General features: G+C 52.1%; 1 non-coding gene across 1 annotated transcript; it reads right to left on the bottom strand.

Moving 5' to 3' along the window:
• Positions 1 to 466: 466 nt before the first annotated feature.
• On the bottom strand, positions 467 to 569 carry LOC130113570 (U6 spliceosomal RNA). Its single transcript, XR_008810335.1, has one exon. It is a non-coding gene; the product is annotated as a U6 spliceosomal RNA (small nuclear RNA).
• Positions 570 to 23,341: the final 22,772 nt, after the last annotated feature.

Raw genomic sequence — 23,341 nt, 5'->3', positions numbered from 1 at the left:
AGAAGAAGAAGAAGAAGACGGAAAGAGAATAGCGAGTTAAGAGATGCAAACAACGGCGGCAAGGGGTGAAGAAGAACTCAACGTAGATGGCCTTGTTAAGATATCGTTACCTGTGGTCTAGTAGTGATCCTGTACAAAGACAATAGTTCAATGCTAGCCTTTACTTTATTAATACCCGTGGGGAAATTCTCCTTCTGCGTTTTAACCCAGTGGGCAGCCGCCCTGCAGGGGGAGGTGGGGGGCAACCCCAGTCCTTCTTTCCACTGCCTCAGTCAGGGGCACATTAACATGCATGTCTTTTGATCGGAGCCCCCCCCCCGAGGAAACCCACCGCCGACACGGGGAGAACATGCAAACTCCACACAGAGGATGACCCCCCCCCAAGGTTGGACAACCCCGGGGTTCGAACCCAGGACCTTCTCGCTGTGAGGCGACAGCGCTAACAAACTGCGCCACCGTGCCGTCTACAAATTGAGAACGCTTCACGAATTTGCGTGTCATCCTTGCGCAACGGCCATGCTGATCCTCTTAATCATCCATGCTTAATCATCTTATCACGCATGCGTATATAAAGTAACTTGCTTTAGCCGTCTCATATTTATCTGAGCACTCATTGCACTCCTCACTTCTTTGCACTATTTGTTTCTCGTTTACAGTTCGAGGAAACGGGGTTTCAGCTCTGTATAGTCATTCCTTGTATGTGTTCGTGAAGACTGACGCGTTGTTATGACGTGTAAGTACACTGGGAGCCACTACACCGGAACCACATTCTTTGCATGTGCAAACATAGTTGGCCAATAAAGACAATTCTGATTCTGATGTTGCCATTGTCTCCCACTTTTTCATAAAAACAGTTGGTTTGACTTGGGAGTCTGGATAGCATAGCGGTCAATTCCATTACATACCAACACGGGGATCGCCGGTTCGAATCCCCATGTTACCTCTGGCTTGGTCGGGCGTCCCTATGGACACAATTGGCCGTCTCTGCGGGTGGGAAGCCGGATGCGGGTATGTGTCCTGGTCGCTGCACTAGCGTCTCCTCTGGTTGGTCAGGGGGCTTGTTCGGGGGGCTGGGGGGGATAGCGTGATCCTCCCACACGCTACGTCCCCCTGGCAAAAGTCCTCACTGTAAGGTGAAAAGAAGCGGCTAGCGACTCCACGTGTATCGGAGGAGGCATGTGGTAGTCTGCAGAGGGGGTGGAGCAGCGACTCTGACGGCTTGGAAGAGTGGGGTAATCGGCCAGATAGAATTGGGGAGGAAAAGGGGAGAAATAAATAAGAAAAAAACATTTGCATTTTGACTTATTTTGCTGGAAATGTTAAAATGTGTTTATGTGTTAGTAAAGAATTTGAAGATTTTACGCTCAAATTAAAACGGGTCCAGCAGGAGATGAGGTGTGCTGATGTTGCGGGGTTCACACTTCATCTTGTGAGTCAAGAAGACAGTATTCTGACAGAGGACAAAGCATAAAAAATAATGTTATCCTGAAGTGGATAATCTGAGAGAGTAGTGAGGAAGAGATGGGGACAAAAACGTTGGCCCGGCGGTGAGTCAGAGGGTCGGAAAAGAGAAGAGGAGGAGGAGGAGGACGAGATAAAGGAGGGGAAAGGTCTGGACGACAAAAGGGCCATTTCTGTAGTGGCATGGCATTTGCGTTGTCAGACAGAGAATGAAAAGCTACACACATGGGCAACCGCTCTTAATAAGCACACGCACACACACACACACACATACTACACAAACACACGAACACAAAGGAAGGAAGCAGTGGCGGCGCTGGGATCCCACGGTGAGAGTGAACGGAAGGCCGCAGCCGGTTTGAAGCGGCCAGGCTCCGAGGTCTTCCTCCGGACACAAGGCTGGCTGTAGGTGGCACTGTAGCACTGTAGAAAAACCACTGGGCTGACTCACAGGCTCAACACACACACACACACACACACACACACACACACACACACACACAGTCATCACTTATACACACGCACACAAACACACACACACGCACACACACACTCATCACTTATACACACACGCACACACACACATAAATGCATGCGTACGATAACGCATGCTTAACTCACAAGGACACACATGACGTGACACCGCTACCGACAGAGACACGCTGCCGCGCTAAACAGTCAAATGAACACACAGCAAAGTGTGAAATTAGCAGAAGTTTGTATGTGTGTGTGTGTGTGTGTGTGTGTGTGTGTGTGTGTGTGTGTGTGTGTGTGTGTGTGTGTGTTTATGCCTTCTATTCTGAGAGTGATACGGTAGGCTTCATGTTGCCATGTCTTTCCAACCTGCACCGTTCCGAAAGACACAGGACACATGTAGCATATGGCATTAATACATATCTGATGCCTCGCTCTTCCTCGCCTTCCTCATTGCCCGCCGTCTCTCTCTCTCTCTCTCTCTCTCTCTCTCTCTCTCTCTCTCTCTCTCTCTCTCTCTCTCTCTCTCTCTCTCTCTCTCTCTCTCTCTCTCTCCTTGATAGTTTTGCAATGTCACTGGATAACAATGTGGAGAATATTTGCTTTGTATCTGCGTCCTAACACTAGGACGCAGGACACACACACACACACACACACACACACACACACACACACACACACACACACACACACACACACACACACACACACACCTGTAGGCTGGAAACTGTGATAAAAGCCTGCAGGTTACCTCACTGTTTTCTGTCTTGTCTTTCTGATGTTTAATTTTTAATGCTTATTCTCTTTGATTCTGTTGAGGTCGGTGTGTTGGAGAGATCTCCCCCCCGCCCCTTTTTTTCTCCCCCAATTAAACTTGGCCAGTTACCCCACTCTTCCGAGCCGTCCCGGTCCGCTGCTCCACCCCCTCTGTCGATCCGGGGAGGGCTGCGGATTACCACATGCCTCCTCCGATACATGTGGAGTCGCCAGCCGCTTCTTTTCACCTGACAGTGAGGAGATTCGCCAGGGGGACGTAGCGCGTGGGAGGATCACGCTATTCCCCCGCCCCCCCCCCGAACAGGCGCCCCACATCTGGCTTCCCACCCGCAGACACAGCCAGTTGTTGCAGTGCACAGTGCAACAATCGGCCGTGTCTGCGTGTATGTGGGCCATGTGTAGGGACGAGCCGGAGGTAACACGGGGATTCGAACTGGCGATTCCCGTGTTGGCTACCTGGACTCACCTCACTTTTATTTTCCTTATTGGTTTAACATTTGTGTGTTGTATTTTACTTGTTTTGTTTTTCTATAAGGTCTCTCTCCCCGCCAGCCGCCCGATGACTGCTGGGATAGGCTCCAGCATCCCCGCGACCCTGAGAGCAGGATAAGCGGTTCGGATAATGGAGGGATGTTTTTTTATGAAAAAAAAAGGAAGAAAAAGCTAAAAAAAACCCATGTAAACACTAATCCACACACGCGCGCGCGACCCTCATGTCAGATAGCACCGCAGCTGTTTAAAGTGTAACTGTATGCAGCATGTCACGTCTACCCGCTGACACCCTAAAAACACACACACACCCACACACACACCATATTGTAGCGAATTCGAGGGGCAGTCCGGGAACCACCACAGCTGGGACGCGACCCCGTGTTCCCCACTCCGTAAGCGACAACGTTAACCAGTGGACTAAAGGGTCCTACCCGTTAGTCAATGACCAACGTGTCTACTTATTCATGCACGTTACAATATGCATTTACACTGTAACACACACACACACACACACACACACACACACACACACACACACACACACAATAAAATAACATTTAGGAAAAAACAAAAACAAAAAAAACTTTGCCACAGAGATCCAGAGAAGAAGGAGAAGAAGGAGAAGAAGGCGAGGTAATAAGAAAGACCAGCTGACAGCAAGACATGCTGACGCAGAGGGCTGGTCCCTGCCCAAGCCTTGAGAGCTGTGTTCACAGGCTCGGAGTGCTCTTCGAGTGCTCCGCTGCATTGACTAAAGGAAGGTTGCGGGAATAGATGACTGGCTCTGGGCTGTACACACAGCCGGAACACATGCAACCGCAGCACTTCCTCAACACTTTTACTCCGTAACACTTGCAAATACATCACATCTGCAGGCAGGAGATGTGTGAACGCGCATGCGTGTGTGCGCGTGAATGTGTGTGCGCGCGTACATGTGTAGGTATGTTTGTACATGGATTTCAATTTACTTTGAAGTATGAAATCCCAGTTAAAAAAGAAGTTGGAGTCTTTGATACAGATTAGATGTGCTGGAGGAGAGTCATGCAACAGCTCGCACCGTCTATACACTCTTCTGTGATCATGTTTCTGTGTTATATATATATATATATATATATATATATATATATATATATATATATATATATATAGCTGTGACTGGCTAAGAATGGAATACCTGAGAATCATTGTGACAGGGAAACAGAATAGGTTCCATTCAAAAACATATAAGTAGGGTCGTGCGTCTCCACAGACACCGTGTCTGTGGGTGGGAAGCTGGATGTGGGTGTGTGTCCTGGTCGCTGCGCTAGCGCCTCCTCTGGTGGGTCGGGGCGCCTGTCCATGGAGGAGGGGGAACTGGGTGGAATAGCGAGCTCCTCCCACGCGCTACGTCCCCCCCTGGTGAAACTCCTCACTCTCAGGTGAAAAGAAGCGGCAGGCGACTCCACATGTATCGGAGGAGGCATGTGGTAGTCTGCAGCCCTCCCCGGATCGGCAGAGGGGATGGAGCAACTACCGGGACGGCCCGGAAGAGTGGGGTAATTGGCCGGATACAATTGGGGAGAAAAAGGGGGGAAATAAAAAAAAAAGATAAGCTAGTGAGTGGTCAGCACTGTTGCCTCACAGCAAAAGGGTCCTCATTTCAATTGCAGCCCACCTGTTTGAAGGGTTCATGTTCCCCCATTTTTGTGTGGCTTTCCTCCCATGGGCCACAGACATGCATACCAGGTGAACTAATATACTGCCCATATGGTATGAATGGCGTGTGAGGACTGTGTGTATGTGGTCCCTGTGATGGACTGGTGGCCTGTCCAGGGTGTCTCCATATCTTCTGCCCAATGCATGCTGACATAGACTCCAGCCCCCAGGATCCTGAATTACATTAAACCAGAATGGAGTATGGATGGATGGAGGGATCAATGGAAACTTTTTTTTTTTTTTGCTCACAATCACCCATTTGCTGAGGTCTCCTGCTTGAGGGAAAATGGTTGGTGTACCTCACCCTGGTCTGTCCTTTCCATGAATTTTCTTGTCTCACACATCAGTGCTTACTTTTGTATGACTCAGCATTAGGCTCATGTTGTTAAAGTCGTGCGCTTCATTTAAAACAGCTTACGTCTCTCTTTTTTGCCCTCCCTCCAACTCATCCACTCTATTCCTGACATTCCAGACCTTAATCCTGCCTCCCAATACACACACACACACACACACACACACATGCACACATGCACACACATTCACACACACACTCCATATACCTCCTGATACCTGGATATTATTATCCACCACCACTCTCCATGCCTCCATACTTAACCTCCAGCTACCTGTGTGTGTGTGTGTGTGTGTGTGTGTGTGTGTGTGTGTGTGTGTGTGTGTGTGTGTGTGTGTGTGTGTGTGTGTGTGTGTGTGTGTGTGTGTGTGTGTGTGTCTTTCCGTCTCCAATCCACTGCATTTTCACGTTCAATCCACTATATCTGTCCTATCCTCGTAATTATTCTTCTTCCTCCACCCCCTTCTTTGGGCCTGTCCCTCCATTCCGCCACCTATCTGTCCACTCCTCTCCACCCCCCCCCCCCCCGTTGAATCCATATTCATGTAATTTCTATATGGCAGCCCAGGGCTGCTGTTAGGGACTGTTACTTTGTGTTAGAGGTCTTGAAAGCCTGCCTGATTTACAGTAATAACTTGGGATATATCCAGAAATGCCATTATCGGAGCACATGTGCACGCTTGTGCACATGCACACACACACACACACACACACACACACACGCACACATGCACACAAGCACAGAAACAAGAGCACAGACACAGCTGTTTTCTTTGCCTCATAGCTCCCTTCCCTTCTCAATCTTCCTTCCAATTTCAATGTTTTCCTTAGGCCTCACGTTTTGCAACAATCAGGCTTACATGCTGCAAAAAAGTCTATTAATAGAATGGTTGGAGCTCTGCATGTGTATGCAAAATAAATGTGTGTGTGTGTGTGTGTGTGTGTGTATATGCACACACATATGTATGTATTTATATGTGTATATATGTATCTATCTATCTATCTATCTATCTATCTCTATCTATCTATCTATCTATCTATCTATCTATCTATCTATCTATCTATCTATCTATCTATCTATCTATCTATCTATCTATCTATCTATCTATCTATCTATCTATCTATCTATCTATCTATCTATCTATCTATAATCCAGTGAGTCAAGTAAATTCTTTATGAGACAGTACAAGCCTCTTTCATGCAATAAGCAATCATCAACTGTCAATAGAGCTACACGGGAAAGAACATACTATTTACTGCCTCGTCATGCATACCAGATGCACACCGTCCAATGGGGAAGTGTTGATGCTAGATCCAACGGGGTGTAGGCACGGACGTGGCCGTGATTGGCTGTTGCGTCGGCCAATAGACAATGCGGAACCTCGAATCGCACTGAGGGCCAGACCGACAGATAGAGCAATAGTTGGGGCAAATGAAGTTAACATTAGTTAGCTAGCCATAGCAATAGCGGTAAGGTTAGGATTAGGGTTAGGGCTAGGGTTACAGTACGACCTGGCAATGTTAAGGTCAGTTGTAACCTAGCTAGCTAAATGTTTCAGTGCACATCGTTTGTTTCAAGTCAGTGCGCTTCGGGGTTCCGCGCTGTCTGTTGGCCGACGCAACAGCCAATCACGGCTACTTCCGTGCCTACACCCAGTTGGATCTAACATCAACCATGGGGAAGGGAGAGGTGCGACGTTCAAAAATTCAAAAACACGTGATCGCTAACGGTCCAATGGGGAGGGGGATTTGTGCGGAGTTGTCTGGAGTTGGGGTTTGTCTGTTGGCATGATTTATTTATAATTACAAAATAGGTGCTTATACCAATGTCTGCAACTGCTGGCCAATTCATTCCTGTTATCCAATGTGGACATTTCTGGTTTGCAAATGATAAATTATTTTTCAGTTAGACATAGATTGCACATTTTACTACTGGTTGACTATGCTTTGTTTTTTGAGAGGATTATCCAGGTGGTTGAATAATTAATGTTTCTGCCCGCCAATGACCAAATAAAGATGTTACATTCTTTAAACGGTTGTTTCTAAAGCTACACGTGGGTGCATTAAACCTCTTTTTGAACGTTCCCTCTGTTAGACCGGCGTATGTCTTTATTTTGCCGTTGTCATCTCTCATCACCGTAGCTTGGTAAATAACTTTCTTCGTCTGGCATTTTCCTTTAAGGGGGCATGAGTGTTGCATACGGCAGTTGCAGTTGGGGGAGTCCGGTTGTGATGAAGGTGTCATTGATTTGTTCATATTTCTTGTGTTATGGGATGATATTATTTGTTGATAGTAAGGCATGCAGCTGTAACTCATTTTGATGGTGTTCCTATTGAATATCTCCCTCAGTTGATTGTCCTGGGTAAAGCACTTAACCAGAAGTACAAAAAACAGCCTACCAATGTTTGTGGACAGGGTAACGCTATAGGGTAGGTTGTACCAGGTGATATTTCGTGTTCTGCTACGTTTGTTGATTTGATTTGCTGGCAGTCAGTGTGTAATTGTTGGTTCAGGGGCGTAACTACCATATATGCAGGGTAAGCAGCTGCATAGGGGCCCGTGATGATTTGGGGCACGCCCTGTACGGCCGAATATGGCCAAAGCAGGCAGCGCAACTGCACTGAGCCCAGCCCACGGAGGTGAAGGGGCCGGTGGAGCGAGCCTTATATACCCGCAAAATTGGGGGGTGAGAAAAACCTTCGAGGATACTCGACGGAGGACGGTGAAAGGGCATTTCGATGAACTTTGTCAAGACGGACGTTTAGCAGACGCAGAGTGATTAACTTTTTGAGCAAGTAAGCAAGTTGTGTGATATTTACAAAAATGATATCACCTCAGCATGCAACTCGTGTCACTCCGTGTTTGTTTGAATATCTCAAACGCCAATATGGTGATCGTGGACAACAACTGCATCGCTGCAAGCCTTGGGGAAGTCTTTACATGTTTAACATTTTCAGGGACTGTTGCAACTGCAGAACAATCTTTTTCAAAACTGAAGCTCATCAAGTCGTATCTGAGGAGCGCAATGGGACAGGCCCGTTTATCTGGAGTCGCCACGCTCTCAGTTGAGAATGCTCGTGCCCGCCAGCTGAATCTTAATGGTTTAATTGACGACTTCGCACAGCGAAAAGCCAGGAGAGTGCGTCTATGATGTAAATAGAACTTATTTATTATTTATTTGACTTGTCAATGTGCGGTGCTTATGTACGTGTTGGTGTGCTGTCACTATTATGTTTTCGTCTGTGTTTAGAGGTGTGCTGTCACCAATATGTTTAAGTAGGCCTATGTGTTGGTGCGCTGTTACCATTATGTTTATGTAGACTTATGTGTTGGTGTGCTGTCATTATGTTTTCATCTATGTTTAGAGGTGTGCTGTCACCATAATGTTTATGTAGGCCTATTTTTTTTGTTTGTCTGGAGTCGTCACGCTCTCAATTGAGAATGCTCGTGCCCGCCAGCTGGATCTTAATGGCTTAATTGACGACTTCGCACAACGAAAAGCCCGGAGAGTGCGCCTATGATGTAAGTACAACTTATTTATTATTTATTTGACTTGTTGATGTGTGGTGCTCATATACGTGTTGGTGCACTGTTACCATTATGTTTATGTAGGCCTATATGTTGGTGTGCTGTCACCATTATGTTTAAGTTGTGGTGACCCACATCTATATAACTAGAGACATTCACCTAAGAGGACAGTGTACCTTTAAGGGAAGAGGCGAGGGGTCAGATAATGCACTTCCGCTTCCGGTACACAGTTCAGTGTCGTTGTCGAACGTATGACATGCAAAGTTGGAGCTAGTAAACTACCTCGACTACGTCTACTCTCACGTCTCCTGTCTCGTTGTTTTCTAACTCCACATTGGTGACCCCGACGTGATCGAACTACTAATACGAGTATGTCTGACAACGACGACGTCGGTGCTAACAACATGGCTATTGCTAACGCTAGCATTTACACCGCTACTGTGAAGCTACCCGACTTTTGGCTGCATAATCCACGGCCGTGGTTTCAACATGTGGAAGCCCACTTCCAGCTGAGAGGGATAACGCAGGATGCAACGCAGTACTTCCACGTAGTGGCGGCGTTAGACGCATCGACAACGGCGCGAGCAATGACACTGTTGGAAGCTCCGCCAGCTGCTGGCAAGTACGATGCTATAAAGACATTCCTCCTGAAACTATTTGAACTGTCGGAGCTGGAGAAGGCAGACCGTTTACTGTCCCTGAATGGCCTCGGCGACGGCAAACCGTCTGAGTTAATGGAAAAAATGCTGTCTGTGCTGGGATCGGCTGATCCGGCCTTTCTTTTCACACACATTTTTCTGAGGCAGCTCCCCGCACCTGTACGCACAGCACTGGCCAGTTCTCCTCTCGCCGCCTCCAAGGACTACCGTTCTCTGGCTGCTGAAGCAGACAGGGTTTTCCTGGCCAACCGGCAACAGTTTGTGCATGCCCTGCTACCCCACCAGACCGCCCCACCACCACCTGTGTACGACTATATGGACACCGCGGCTGCGGTGACAGCCTGCCGCCAACCTGACGACGGGCTCTGTTATTACCATGCCAGGTTTGGGGCAAAAGCAAAACGGTGTCGCAAACCCTGCAGTTACAGGGTTCAGGGAAACGCCAAGGCCGGCGCTCGTTAACGGCTATGGGCGCCGGCCGTGACTGCACGCTGTTGTTCATCAGAGACTCCTTGTCGGGCCGGCGGCTGCTGGTTGACTCTGGCGCTCAACGCAGCATACTACCAGCACAAGCTGTGGACACGATGACCGACAGTCACGGCCCCCAGATGGACGTCCATTCGGACGTACGGTATCAGACATGTGGACGTGTGTTTTGGCGGCCGACGTTTCGGCTGGGACTTTGTGATGGCTGCTGTATCCACCCCGCTCCTAGGTGCGGATTTCCTCTGTGCTTTCAACCTGCTGGTGGATATTAAAAACTGTCGCGTGATTGATGCCGTCTCTTTTGCGTCATACCCCTGCACGCTTGGGGGCGCTGGAGCGCTGTGCCTCGCTAACACACTCTCCACCGGGGATCCATACCAACGCCTGCTCGCAAATTTCCCCGAGCTCACCACACCCACCTTCTCCTCGGCGGTGGCCAAGCAAGGCGTGGAACATCATATCACCACAGTGGGCCCCCCAGTTTACGCCCGGGCCCGACGCCTCGACTCGGCCAAGCTCGCAATAGCCAGGGAGGAGTTTTCGACTATGGAGCGCCTCGGCATTGTCCGCCGTTCTGACAGCCCGTGGGCTTCCCCTCTTCACATGGTTACTAAGGCCACCGGGGGTTGGCGCCCGTGCGGGGACTACCGTCGCCTAAACAATGCCACGACCCCCGACCGGTACCCCATACCGCACATACAAGATTTCTCTACCCACCTGGCGGGTGCTGCCATCTATTCCAAAATCGACTTAGTGCGGGGGTATCACCAAGTGACGGTCCACCCACTGGATGTCCCAAAAACGGCTGTCATCACACCCTTTGGGCTCTTTGAGTTTTTACGTATGCCTTTCGGCCTTAAAGGGGCGGCGCAGACGTTTCAGCGCCTTATGGATTCTGTGCTCCGCAACATGCCATTTTTGTTTGTGTACTTAGACGACATCCTCGTGGCCAGCGCGTCGGCGGAGGAACACATGACGCACCTCAGACAGCTGTTTGACAGGCTCAGCGAACACGGCCTCATCATCAACCCAGCTAAGTGTCAGTTCGGGGAGTCGTCCATCACCTTCCTCGGGCACCACATCACTCCACAGGGGGCCGTTCCCCTCCCTGCCAGGGTTGAGGCTGTCACCATGTTCCCCCGCACTGTACAGTCGCTGCAGGAATTCCTGGGCATGGTGAACTTTTATAACCGTTTCCTGCCCCGTGCCGCCCACATCATGCGTCCCCTGTATGAGGCCCTGCGGGGTAAGAAGTCTAAGGACGAGCTGGACTGGTCTTCGGGGATGGACGAGGCTTTTGTGGCTGCCAAGACCGCGCTGGCCAACGCTGCGCTGCTAGCTCACCCGTCGCCTGCCGCCCTCATAGCCCTTACAACGGATGCCTCCGACTACGCCGTGGGGGCCGTGTGTGAGCAGTGGGTGGGGGGGGGGGCTGGCAGCCGTTGGCGTTCTTCAGTAAACAACTCCGTGAGAGCGAGCGCAAATACAGCACCTTTTGATAGGGGACTACTGGGTCTCTTCCTCGCAACCAGACACTTTAGGTTCCTATTGGAGGGCCGACAGTTCACCGCATTCGTGGACCACAAACCGCTGACGTTCTGTATGGCCAAAACCTCAGAACCGTGGTCTGGGCGTCAGCAGCGCCATCTCGCGGCGGTTTCCGAGTTTACCACGGACATACAACACGTGTCGGGCAAGGATAACTCCGTCGCCGACTGCCTTTCACGGGCGGTTGTTAACGCCGTTCACTTGGGACTCGACTACGCCGCTATGGCAGCGGACCTAGCCAAGGACGCGACCGTTCAAGACTACCGGTCGACCCCTACGGTGCTACGGCTGGAGGACGTGACGTTCGACGCGGTCAACACCACCCTCCTCTGTGACATCTCCACCGGTCAACCGCGCCCCCTGGTGCCTACTTCCTGGCGGCGCCGAGTTTTCGACACCGTCCACGGCCTTTCCCACCCGGGAGTGAAGGCCTCGACCAAGCTGGTGAGCGTCAAGTTTGTTTGGCCTGGGCTCCGTAAGGATGTTAGAGCCTGGGCCGGCTCGTGTGTGGCGTGCCAAGGTGCACCGCCATACCAAGGCCCCTTTGGCGCCGTTTGTGGTTCCAGAGACGCGGTTTAACCATGTCAATGTTGACCTGGTGGGTCCCCTGCCCCCCTCCCGTGGTTATACGTTCCTGCTCACTATTGTGGACAGGGCCGCCAGAGGCTATTCCCTTGTCCTCCACGATGGCAGCAGAGGTAGCACGGGCGTTCATCGGCTGCTGGGTGGCCCGTTTCGGCACGCCGGGTGACATCACGAGCGACCGGGGCTCCCAGTTTACCTCGCAGCTCTGGACGGCGGTCGCTGAGCACCTGGGGATGAAGATCCACCGCACTACGGCGTACAACCCGCAGAGCAACGGACTTTGTGAGCGGTTCCATCGGGACATGAAAGCCGCTCTGCGGGCAAGCCTCACTGGATGGACCGGCTCCCATGGGTCATGTTCGGCCCCGAAGGAAGACCTCCTCCGCTGAGCTGGTGTATGGCCAGCCCCTGCGAGTTCCGGGGGAGTTTCTTCCGGATGCTACGGCTCCCTGGTCGGCCGCCTCTCACCTCAGTGCGTCCTGGAGCGCTGCCGGTGCCTTCGCTCCCGTTCCGATGTCTCAACACTGCCTCCCCCGGTCCTACGTCCCCAAGGATCTGCCATCGGCGAGGTACGTCTTCATTAGGCACGACAGCCATCGGTCCCCGCTGCAGCCCCCATACGACGGGCCCTTCCGCGTCCTGGAGGCGGGGGATAAGAACTTTGTGGTGGACATGGGGGGCAGGCCGGAGCGGGTCGCTATAGACCGTCTCAAGCCCGCTCACTTGGACATTGGGGAGCCAATGCAATTGGCCCTACCCCCGCGGCGGGGACGCCCTCCTAGGTCGGCCCCGGCACCTGCCTCTGTTTCCCCTCCTGTGAAGCGCAGCCGTTATGGCCGCAGGGTCCGCCCCCCGACTCGTCACTTGTTTTCCCCGTGACTTTGCACTATGTCACTGACTGTTCTGTTGTAGAGTCTATTTTTATGTTCATGACTTGCGCTTTTGCTGTTTTGCATTGTTTTGTGTAGGTGAATTCTGGGGGGGCCTGTGTGGTGACCCACATCTATATAACTAGAGACATTCACCTAAAAGGACGGTGTACCTTTAAGGGAAGAGGCGAGGGGTCAGATAATGCACTTCCGGTACACAGTTCAGTGTCGTTGTCGAACGTATGACATGTAAAGTTGGAGCTAGTAAACTACCTCGACTAAGTCTACTCTCACGTCTCCTGTCTCGTTGTTTTCTAACTCCACAAAGTAGACCTATTTGTTGATGAGCTGTCATCATGTTTTCATCTGTGTTTAGAGGTGTGCTCTCACCATAATGTTTATGTAGGCGTAAGTGTTTATGCGCTGTTACCATTATGTTTATGTAGACCAGGTGTTAGGGTTTGTGGAAGACCCCAAGCGCACGACACCAGACAGAGATGGGATTAGCCGAAAACTGGCGTACTTTATTCAAACATAGTGTAACGTGCATGGATAAGACACGCTGGCTCGCGGGTCTGACCCTTTAGTCGAGCGGTTAGCGATGTCTCCTGCGGTGCGGGCGATACCGGTTCGCTTCCCGGCCGCGGCAGTTCCTGTGGTTGCGTTGTCCCCCGAATTTGCTACAATAGGAAGGCAATGAGCGACAAGGAAAAAACGGAAAGTCCAAGGGGGAAAAAAACTCGCGGGTAATCCAAACGGGAACAAGGCAGGATACTTCCACGGGGAAACCTTGCAAGGGAAAAACATGAACCAAGGATTGGGATGAGTTCGTAGAGAAAAGGACCGTGAGAGGAGAGTCGCCGCTACTGCGGGGAGGTTACAACACGAACTGACAACAGGCACGTGGGAGGCCACCAAACTTAAGCCCAGCCCTGATGAACGGATTGGCTGCCGGCGTGGGGTAGGCGGGCCACGGCACGGGGTGGGCGAGCCATAACAGTACCCCCCCTCCACGGGAGCCACGAGGCGACTTGCCCGGCTTGTCGCGATGGGAATGACGGAACTCAGTGAGCAGCCCAGGGTCCAGGATGAGCTGGCGGGGGACCCAGCTACGGTCCGGACCGTAGCTGGGTCCACCAAATACTGGAACCCTCGGCGCCGGACGTCCGGCGGACCTTCCACTGGGGGTGCCCATCCACGATCTCGGGGAGGCGGGGCCGGAGGCATCAGAGGACTGTGGGAGACGGGCTTAACCCGAGACACATGAAACACGGGATGGGTCTTCAAGGAAGCCGGAAGCTTAAGACTCACCGCCGCGGGGCTGAGAACCTTCCTGATCTCAAAGGGGCCGACAAACCGTGGGTTCAGCTTCTTCGCGGTGGACTGAAGCGGGAGATCCTTCGAGGACAGCCACACCCTTTGGCCTGGTTGGTACGTAGGTGCTGGGGACCGGTGTCGGTTGGCTCCCCGACTGGCGCGCTCAGCTGCCCGGAGCAGAGCGGCTCTGGTCACCTCCTAGACGCGAAGACACCGGTTCAGATGGGCCTGCACGGAGGGAAACGCCACTTCCGACTCCTGCACAGCAAAGAGAGGTGGCTGGTAGCCCAGGGACACATGAAAAGGTGAGAGGCCGGTGGCAGAGCTGACCAGGGAGTTGATGGCATACTCGACCCAGGGGAGGAACCGGCTCCAGGAGCTGGGCTTCTTGGCGGCCACGCACCGCAGGGCAGACTCCACGCTCTGGTTCATCCTCTCTGTCTGTGGGTGATAGCCAGAGGAGAGACTAACAGAGGCACCCAACCCCTTACAAAAGGCCCGCCATACCTGGGAGACGAACTGGGGCCCTCTGTCCGAGACGACGTCCAGGGGAAGGCCGTGGAGACGGAACACGTGGCTTGTCAGGAGGTCCGCCATCTCAGAAGCCGATGGGAGTCTGGGGAGGGCCACCAGGTGCACTCCCTTACTGAAGCGGTCCACCACTGTCAGGATCACAGTGTTACCCTGGGAGGGCGGCAGTCCGGAGACAAAATCCAACGCCACATGGGACCAGGGCCGGCTTGGAGTTGGGAGGGGCTGCAGCAGACCCGCGGGTGCCTGGTGAGAGGCCTTGCTGCGAGCACAGACGGAGCAGGCCCCTACGAAGTCCCTGACGTCGTTCCTCATGGTGGGCCACCAGAAACACCGAGCCAGAAAGGTGAAGGTGCGGTGGACACCCGGATGGCACGCAAACTGACTGGCATGGCCCCACTGGAGAACCCGGGGCCGGACTGCGTCCGGGACGAATAGGCGGCGTGGAGAGACGTGGCTCGGGGCGGGATGGGAGCGCAACGCCTGCCTGACCACGGTCTTGATGCCCCAGGTAACCACGCCAACCACCCTGGCCTCAGAAAGGATGAGAGTCGGCTCCTCTGTAGCTGGCTTCCTCCTCGGGTGTTGTCGGGACAGGGAGTCTGCCTTCGTGTTGCGGGACCCGGGGCGATAAGTCAGTGTGAAGTCAAACCGACTGAGGAAGCTGGCCCACCGTGCCTGCCGACCATTGAGGCGCTTGGTTGCCCGGATGAACGTCAAGTTCTTATGATCCGTCCAGATGGTGAATGGCTGTTCCGCCCCCTCCAGCCAATGGCACCACTCCTCCAGAGCAGCCACCAATGCCAGCAGCTCCCGGTTCCCGACATCGTAGTTCTCGGCGGGGAGGAACCGGCGAGAGAAGAAGGCGCATGGGTGGACCTTCTGGTCAGACGCTGGCCGCTGGGAGAGGACAGCCCCCAACCCGATGTCCGAAGCGTCCACCTCTACGATGAACTGCCTCTTGAGGTCGGGGTGGAGCAGGACCGGGGCGCTGGTGAACCTCTCCTTGAGGGACTGGAACGCAGAGCGGGCAGCCGGGGACCAGATGAACGGCTGGGAGGGGGAGGTCAGCCTGGTGGGAGGTTCTGCCAAGCAGCTGTAGTTCCGGGTGAATCTCCGATAGAAGTTCGCAAACCCGAGGAAGCTCTGTAATTCCTTCCATGATGTGGGATCGGGCCAGTCCACCACAGCCTGGATCTTGCGGGGGTCGGCCCCGGTCTGTCCCCTCTCAACGAGGAAGCACAGGTAGTCAACGGAAGGGGAATGGAACCGGCACTTCTCTGCCGGTTCCGGAGGAGACGTTCGAGTACCCGGCGGACATGCTGGACATGTTCCTCGAGGGTCCTGGAGAAGATGAGTATGTCATTGAGGTAGACCACCACAAACTTGTCGAGCATGTCGTGGAGAATGTCATTCATGAGAGCCTGGAATACCGCCGGAGCGTTGGTGAGGCCGAACGGCATGACCAGGTACTCATAATGATCCCGGGGCGTCTTAAAGGCTGTCTTCCACTCGTCCCTCTTCCGGATCAGGACCAGATGATAGGCACACCGGAGGTCCAGCTTAGTGAAGACTGTAGCCTGGGTGAGGGGCTCAAGGGTGGAACTCATGAGAGGAAGGGGGTACTTGTTCTTGACGGTTATCTCATTGAGTTGGCGATAGTCAATGCAGGGTCGGAGGCCCCCGTCCTTCTTCTTCGCGAAAAATAATCCAGCTGCCACCTGGGAGGACGAGGGCCAATGAGCCCCGCTGCCAAGGACTCGGAGATGTACTCGTCCATCGCAGCTTTCTCGGGGATGGTCAGACTGTACAGACGACTGCTGGGAAGGGGTGCCCCAGAGTGGAGTTCGATAGCACAATCATAAGGTCGATGAGGAGGAAGAGATTGGGCCCGGGTCTTGCTGAAAACCTCACCTAACTCATGGTACTCAGGGGGAACAGAGGAGAGGTCGGGAGGCGGGGTACTAGGGGCACGTCGGGGGGATGGGGCGGGAGCAGCCTGGAGACATTGGGCATGACAGGAGGAGCTCCACTCCATGATGGTACCGGAGGCCCAGGCGATGTGTGGCTCATGTTGCACGAACCAGGGGTGCCCTAGGATCACAGGGACTAACGGGGACTGGATGATGTATAACCGAAGTCTCTCCACATGGTTACTTGCTATGGTGAGAGAGACAGGGTGGGTGCGTTGGGTGACACTGGCCAGGCAGCGCTCGTCCAGCGCGAAGGCTTCCATGGGCTTCTCTAGCGGGATGTTAGCCTGGGCCGCAAACTCCAAGTTCAGGAAACACTCATCAGCCCCCGAGTCGAGGAGTGCATGCACCGTGAGCCGCTGGTCAGCCCAGGCCAGGGTAACGCTAACTAGATGGTTCTGTGGGGCAGGACGGCGGGAACAGGAAAGTCGGCTCACTAGGATCTCCCGGCGCCCCAGTGAGCCTAGTCTTTTGGCCGAGTGGGGCAGCCGCTGATCAGATGTCCCTTCTGGCCACAGTAGAGGCATTGAACCGGGCCTCCCGTTCGGCCGGACTAAGGCGCGTGCGCCCCAACTGCATAGGTTCCTCCCCCGTCGTGGTCTGGGGCGCGGGGGGAGAAACGGCCACAGGGAAAGTGGGGCAAACAGGAGTAGGGATCCTGTTAGGAGTGCTGGACGACTGGGGAATGGAGGGGGATCCACGCAGGGCTCGCTTGTGCCTCCTTTCCCGGAGGCGTCCGTCGATGCGGATGGCGAGCTTGATCAGATCCTCGAGGGAGGTGGGCTCCTCCCGGGTGGCTAGCTGGTCCTTGACAGCCTCGCTGAGACCTCTCCGGAAGGTGACCGGTCGTTTCAGCTGCAGCCAGCCTGAACTCCACCGAGTAGTCTGTGCCACTGCACTGCTGGATACTGCTCAGCCGAGCACCAGGGTCCTGGCCACCGACTGGATGGTGGAAAACCTTCCGTAGTTCTGCCTCAAAGGCCTCGTAGGTGAGGCAGAAACTGGCCTTCATGGACCAGGAAGCAGTGGCCCACTGAGCTGCTCGGCCTGTGAGCAAGTTGGTCACGTAAGCGACCCAGGCAGCATCAGACGTGAACATGCTGGGTTGGTACAGGAAGACCAGCTCACACTGCATGATGAACGTGGCACAGGTCTCAAAGTCGCCATCAAACGGTCATGGGCTGTGGAGGCAGGGCTCCCGAGGAACTGGGTTGAGCCCCACAGGGTTAACCGGGGCCGCGGGCCCAGGGGGCGGGTTACCCACGACTCCAGGGGCAGGCTGGCCCGGCGGCTGGATGGTGAGAGCCGCCGTGATGGTTTGGAACTGCCGCAGGATCTCTGCTTGTTGGCTCGCCAACGCCGCCTGCTGCCTCGTTAGGTTACCCACACAGGCCTGGAGGGGCGGGACCCAAGTCTGAAGATGTCTCACCGCGGCGGAGGCCGCATCTAGCTGCTGGGTGTGGGAGTTAGTCAGGCGGATCTGTTTGATGAGGGCTGCTCGAAGCGGGCTGGCCGGTATGCTCTCCGTGTCGGCTGGGGTTGTCATGGTCAGTTCGTACTGTTAGGGTTTGTGGAAGACCCCAAGCGCACGACACCAGACAGAGTTGGGGTTAGCCGAAAACTGGCGGACTTTATTCAAACATAGGAAGGCAATGAGCGACGAGGAAAAAACGGAAAGTCCAAGGGGGAAAAAAACTCGCGGGTAATCCAAACAGGAACAAGGCAGGATACTTCCACGGGGAAAACTTGCAAGGGAAAAACATGAACCAAGGGCTGGGATGAGTTCGTAGAGAAAAGGACAGTGAGAGGAGAGTCGCCGCTACTGCGGGGAGGTTACAACGGGCACGTGGGAGGCCACCAAACTTAAGCCCAGCCCTGATGACTAAGCCCGGCCCTGACGAGCCGATTGGCTGCCGGTGTGGGGTGGGCGGGCCACGGCGCGGGGTGGGCTAGCCATAACGCCAGGGGTGTCCAACCTTTTTCCCTCTGAGAGCTACTTTTACAAAATGAAAACGGCCGAGAGCTACTCGTGTTTTGTAACATTTATTCTCATAGCTTATTTCAACCCAAACAAACTGAATAAGCTTGTTTTGCCTGAACATTCACAACAGTGTCGGTGCTACGGGGGGGCATTGGCCGGGCCTCGCCCCCACAAATGAAAGTTGGGGCCCCCCCGCCAATTACCCAGTGATGATGTGAAAATTAGTACTTAAACATCATGTTAAAATTAATTAATGCACATAGCACATTTAAATACATAATGAAATAAAATGATTAAATTTCGTGATTATGGAGGAGCGGGGTTAGCAGGACACCGGAGCGGAACATCAGCATGTGATTTTGTCCATTCAGGTGGTAATTGCGTGTGACACAGGAAAAGGATACTTTAAAAACGTGGCAAAATCGACTGAGCTAGCTAGCTAACTGTAAAATCATGATGGATATAAGAATATGGCTTTCTCGTGGTCCAAACAGCAAGTCTACACCAGCAGAAAGAGAAAGGACAGATGCTGCAACAACACCCGAGAAAACGGTTGGGGCCGAGGTGGGTGCAACAAGTGAAGATAGTGCCGTTAACGCCTCAGCGGCTACTGTTGGTCAAGTGGAGCCGCTGCCACCGGAGTCTGTCAACATATTTGTGGTGCTCTCTAGAAGTTCTTTAAAAGGCCAACAGTTGCTGTTCATTACAAAGGTGAGTATGGAATCAGATGTGTGAGGTACTCTGCATTTATTCCAGGTTATTTATTTAATTAGGTTAATATTTACCGTGTTTTGTTGTTTAAATTTATTTTTTCTCTCTCAATTTAATCATTTTGTTTGATACTGTTTTTTTCTTTGCAATTTATTTTTCTTTACTCAAAATTTAAAATGTTTTGTTTGATACTTTTGACACAAATCTGATTCCACAGGCTAGAAGCTGAAGCGCCTACTTGATCAGAGATGGACGGGACATCTTGCAACTGTGTCTGTCATACTTTCATCATTTAAGGACATTACTTTGCTATTGAAAGAAATTGGCAGTGTGCGGGCACATGGCGCAGAGGCGAGGATGGAGGCAGTCGGGCTGCTGCGAGAAGTGTCCGAACCCAGGTTCTTATTCATGGCACACTGGGCGCATAAAGTGCTTGCTCTTCTGGACCCCCCAAACAAGCTGCTACAGGTGGAGGAGGCATACCTGCTGACAGGATTGGGACTTGTGGCTAGTGCAACTGAGTGTGTGCGCCAACTTTACAACGAGGAGGAGTTTACGAAGTTGTGGGGCGCTGTCACAGCTGCAAACTCAGCAGCGCCGACCCTTGTACCCCCCAAAAGGAGAAGGAAAGAAAACAAAAGCATGGAGCAGTTTGTTGTTGAGGTTATAACTGGACAGAGGGATGATATTAATGACAGGACGGAACTGCGGAGGCTCTACTTCAGCTTAATTGATGGGAGAGATGGGCGTGCGCTTGAACGAGCGCAACACACAGCTGGCTGGTGCGCTTGCTGCGCTAGATCCAGAGAGCGACACTTTTCTTGACACAGAGTCCATCAAGCCCATGATGAGTTTGACAAAGTCGCCTATTGTTGAATCAGAATTTACTGTTGCAAAGCAGTTCATCCGCGCAGAAATCGACAAAGAGGAGACAGAAGAAAAGTGGACAATTAAACGTCTCCTCGCCACACAACACAAAACAAAATCCTGCAGGCCATGCCAACTGTAATTAATGCGTTCAAACAGGCTCTAACCTTCGGTGCCTCCACCGCCACATGCGAACATTCGTTTGCAACACTGAAGAACGTTTTCACTGAGCATCGACGAGCCATGCTTCATTCTCGGAAGGCCCAATTGGTGCAGCTGGCCTTTGAGAGAGAGACCTTACCCGAAAATACAGTACTGACTGGAAGGATGTCATTCTGCGACGGTTCAACACTGGCACTCACCGGATTCAGCTATTTTAATGGTGAGTTAGTAAAGCTTTGTTTTTTTTTTCTCTATTGACATTATAGGCCTAGCGTTTCTGTTGTGCTGTAGAGTAATGTTTACATCGCACACATCTGCATCTGTCTGTTTTCATACCTTTTGTCAACATTGTGGCTGTGCGTGGTGTTGAACTGTGGTTAAGGTATCGGTATGTTGTGGTCTCAACAATGCCCTTAATCGCCTAGTTGCCTAACAGTGGTCTGGATATTCCTTGTAGCTAATGCAGTTGTTTTATGCATGCCCCCTAGGGCCGTCAACTGGACCAAAAATTAAATTCGATTTTTTTTTTTACTCCAAAAATAACAGAGAATCAATATATATTCGATTAATTATTTAAATATATATGAAAATAAAAATGCATTAAATACATCAATGAAGTGCAGCATAGCCATACTAGTCTGATGCGACTCCTGCTGTACACGCTGCCCACAGGGGGGGAGCAACGTGGCCAATACAACCCAAAATAAGCAACATTGTGTCTTTGGTAACGTTAAACTGAACTTTTTTCGTGAATCTTTAATTGACAGAAAGTAACAAAACAATAGTTGAGTTGGTTATCCTTTATTTTACAAGCAAATTGACAGAATATTGAAAAGTTCAATAAAAACGTTACTTTTTTTTGGCTGCCTAACGGGATTTTACAAACCATAAAACACACTGCATAACATATGGAAAAATAATACAAACAGAACTAGCCTACTGCTGTCGTCATCAAATCTGTGTGTGTGTCCCAACAAGGACGGAACGGGAGGACACTGACCAAACTCAAATGGCCACAGCATTAACGTTAAAGGAAAAACGCCCGTTTGAGTTTGACAACTTCGCAGCTCGCATGACTATTTTAGAGATTGTTTGCTAAAAATACAAGGTGATTTACTTGGTCAGAGGCGAGTGCTGCACGTGTTTTGTTAACGACGTCCCAGCATTGGAAAAAACACGCTCTGATGCACAGAAGTGCCGGGGATGCAACACATTGTTGGAAAAACGCTGTCAGGCGTGGCTGTTTTGAAGCCGGTGTTGCAAGTGTAGGTGCATATAAATAACAGACAGAGTCGGGCTGTGTCGCTTAGTATCATGTATTCACCGGCTGTGCCCATAACGCAACTGAGGCATGTTACACAGGGCAAGTATACATCAATCAGTGCCCCCAGGGGGAGCTGTTGGCTGCATAACATTACCCTACAACATCTCCCTTCCTTTCGTAGAATACATTACCAAATAATATAATGGATAGTATTAGCCATTAGAACATTAGTGCTCATATCCCAATATTAAAATAGTGCAATGGAAATGGTGCATCAAGAAGGAACAGCAAGTCAATATCAACCAAAACCTTTGCGGAACAATAACAACAAAATGGTAGCATCAGAACATCCACAAGACCACTGAATAAGAACATTAGAAGTGAACATCACAGTTTTTGTTTCGTTTTTTTTTTTTTTTTTTTGTAATGTCCACAGTCCTGTGTGTGTCAATCTCAGCACAGTGTATGACCTAGAGGTCAAGTTTTTCTGGAGGCTTAATCTGCCTCCCGTTCCGGGAGAAGGCCCGGCCCTGTAACTCACGGCATGGTGTGGTCACAGCCTGTGGGGGAGATGGCGGCGACCTCGGGGATGACGACCTTGGAGACATTACAGGGCTGCTGACGACTTCCTCCGCGCTGCCCCCGCTCACATGGCCCCCTTCAGCTGCACACGCGCCCACAGGCTGCTCCGGTGGCCGTTCTGTGTGGGCTGACGGCTGTGGAGGGTCAACCTCCGCTGGTCGGAGATCAACCCTGTTGCGACGGTACGTGGTTCCCTCCACGTTGACGAGATAGGACCGCGGTTCCACCTGCTGCAGGCATACACCTCCCCTCCATCGGCCTGTCCTGTCACCCGGGATTGGTTTCATCCTGACAGGCTGGCCGACGTTTAGCTCTGGCAGATCCCTCGCAGTTTTGTCATATGTGAGCTTCGCTGCCTGATGCTTCACCCTCAGCTTGTCTGTGACCCCCGTGATGATCTGAGATGCTAGCAGCTGGTCGGCCACAGGGAGAAGAGTTCTCAGTCTCCGTGACATCAGCCGTTGTGCTGGGCTGCAGCGCATGCCCTCAGTGGGCCTGTTTCTCCAGTGTAGAAAAGCCTTCCAGGGGTCTTCGTGGGCCTGGTCTGCTTTTCTGTATAGGCCTTTCACAATCTTCACTGCAGACTCTGCTTTGCCGTTAGCTTTTGGGTGTCTCGGGGAGGACATGACATGTTCGAAGCCCCACTCCCTCGCAAACGCCCGAAACTCTCCACAATCAAACTGACCTCCGCAGTCGGAAATGACCCGGTCAGGGATACTGTACCGTGCAAACTGCGCCTTGCACCTTCGGATGGTCGTTTCTGCCGACAGGTCTGGGAGTAGATAAATCTCCCAGAAGTCTGAATAGTGATCCACCATGAGCAGGAAGTCCTGCCTTGTGTAACTGAACAAGTCCGTGCTCACCAGCTGCCAGGGACGTGTGGGGAGCGGGTGTGACATCAGTCTGTTTCGTTACACACTGACCACTACTGCACATAGTCTTTGATTTCCCCCTGCATATTTGGCCAGTAGAGAGTATCCCGGGCCTGTCTATAGCAAGCCTCACCCCCCACGTGGTTGTAGTGGA

This window comes from Lampris incognitus, chromosome 5 (assembly GCF_029633865.1).
Source record: "Lampris incognitus isolate fLamInc1 chromosome 5, fLamInc1.hap2, whole genome shotgun sequence".
In the NCBI taxonomy this organism is placed as follows: Eukaryota; Metazoa; Chordata; class Actinopteri; order Lampriformes; family Lampridae; genus Lampris; species Lampris incognitus.
Note: the sequence above shows the minus strand (reverse complement) of the source record. Positions and strands in the feature narration are given on the sequence as shown.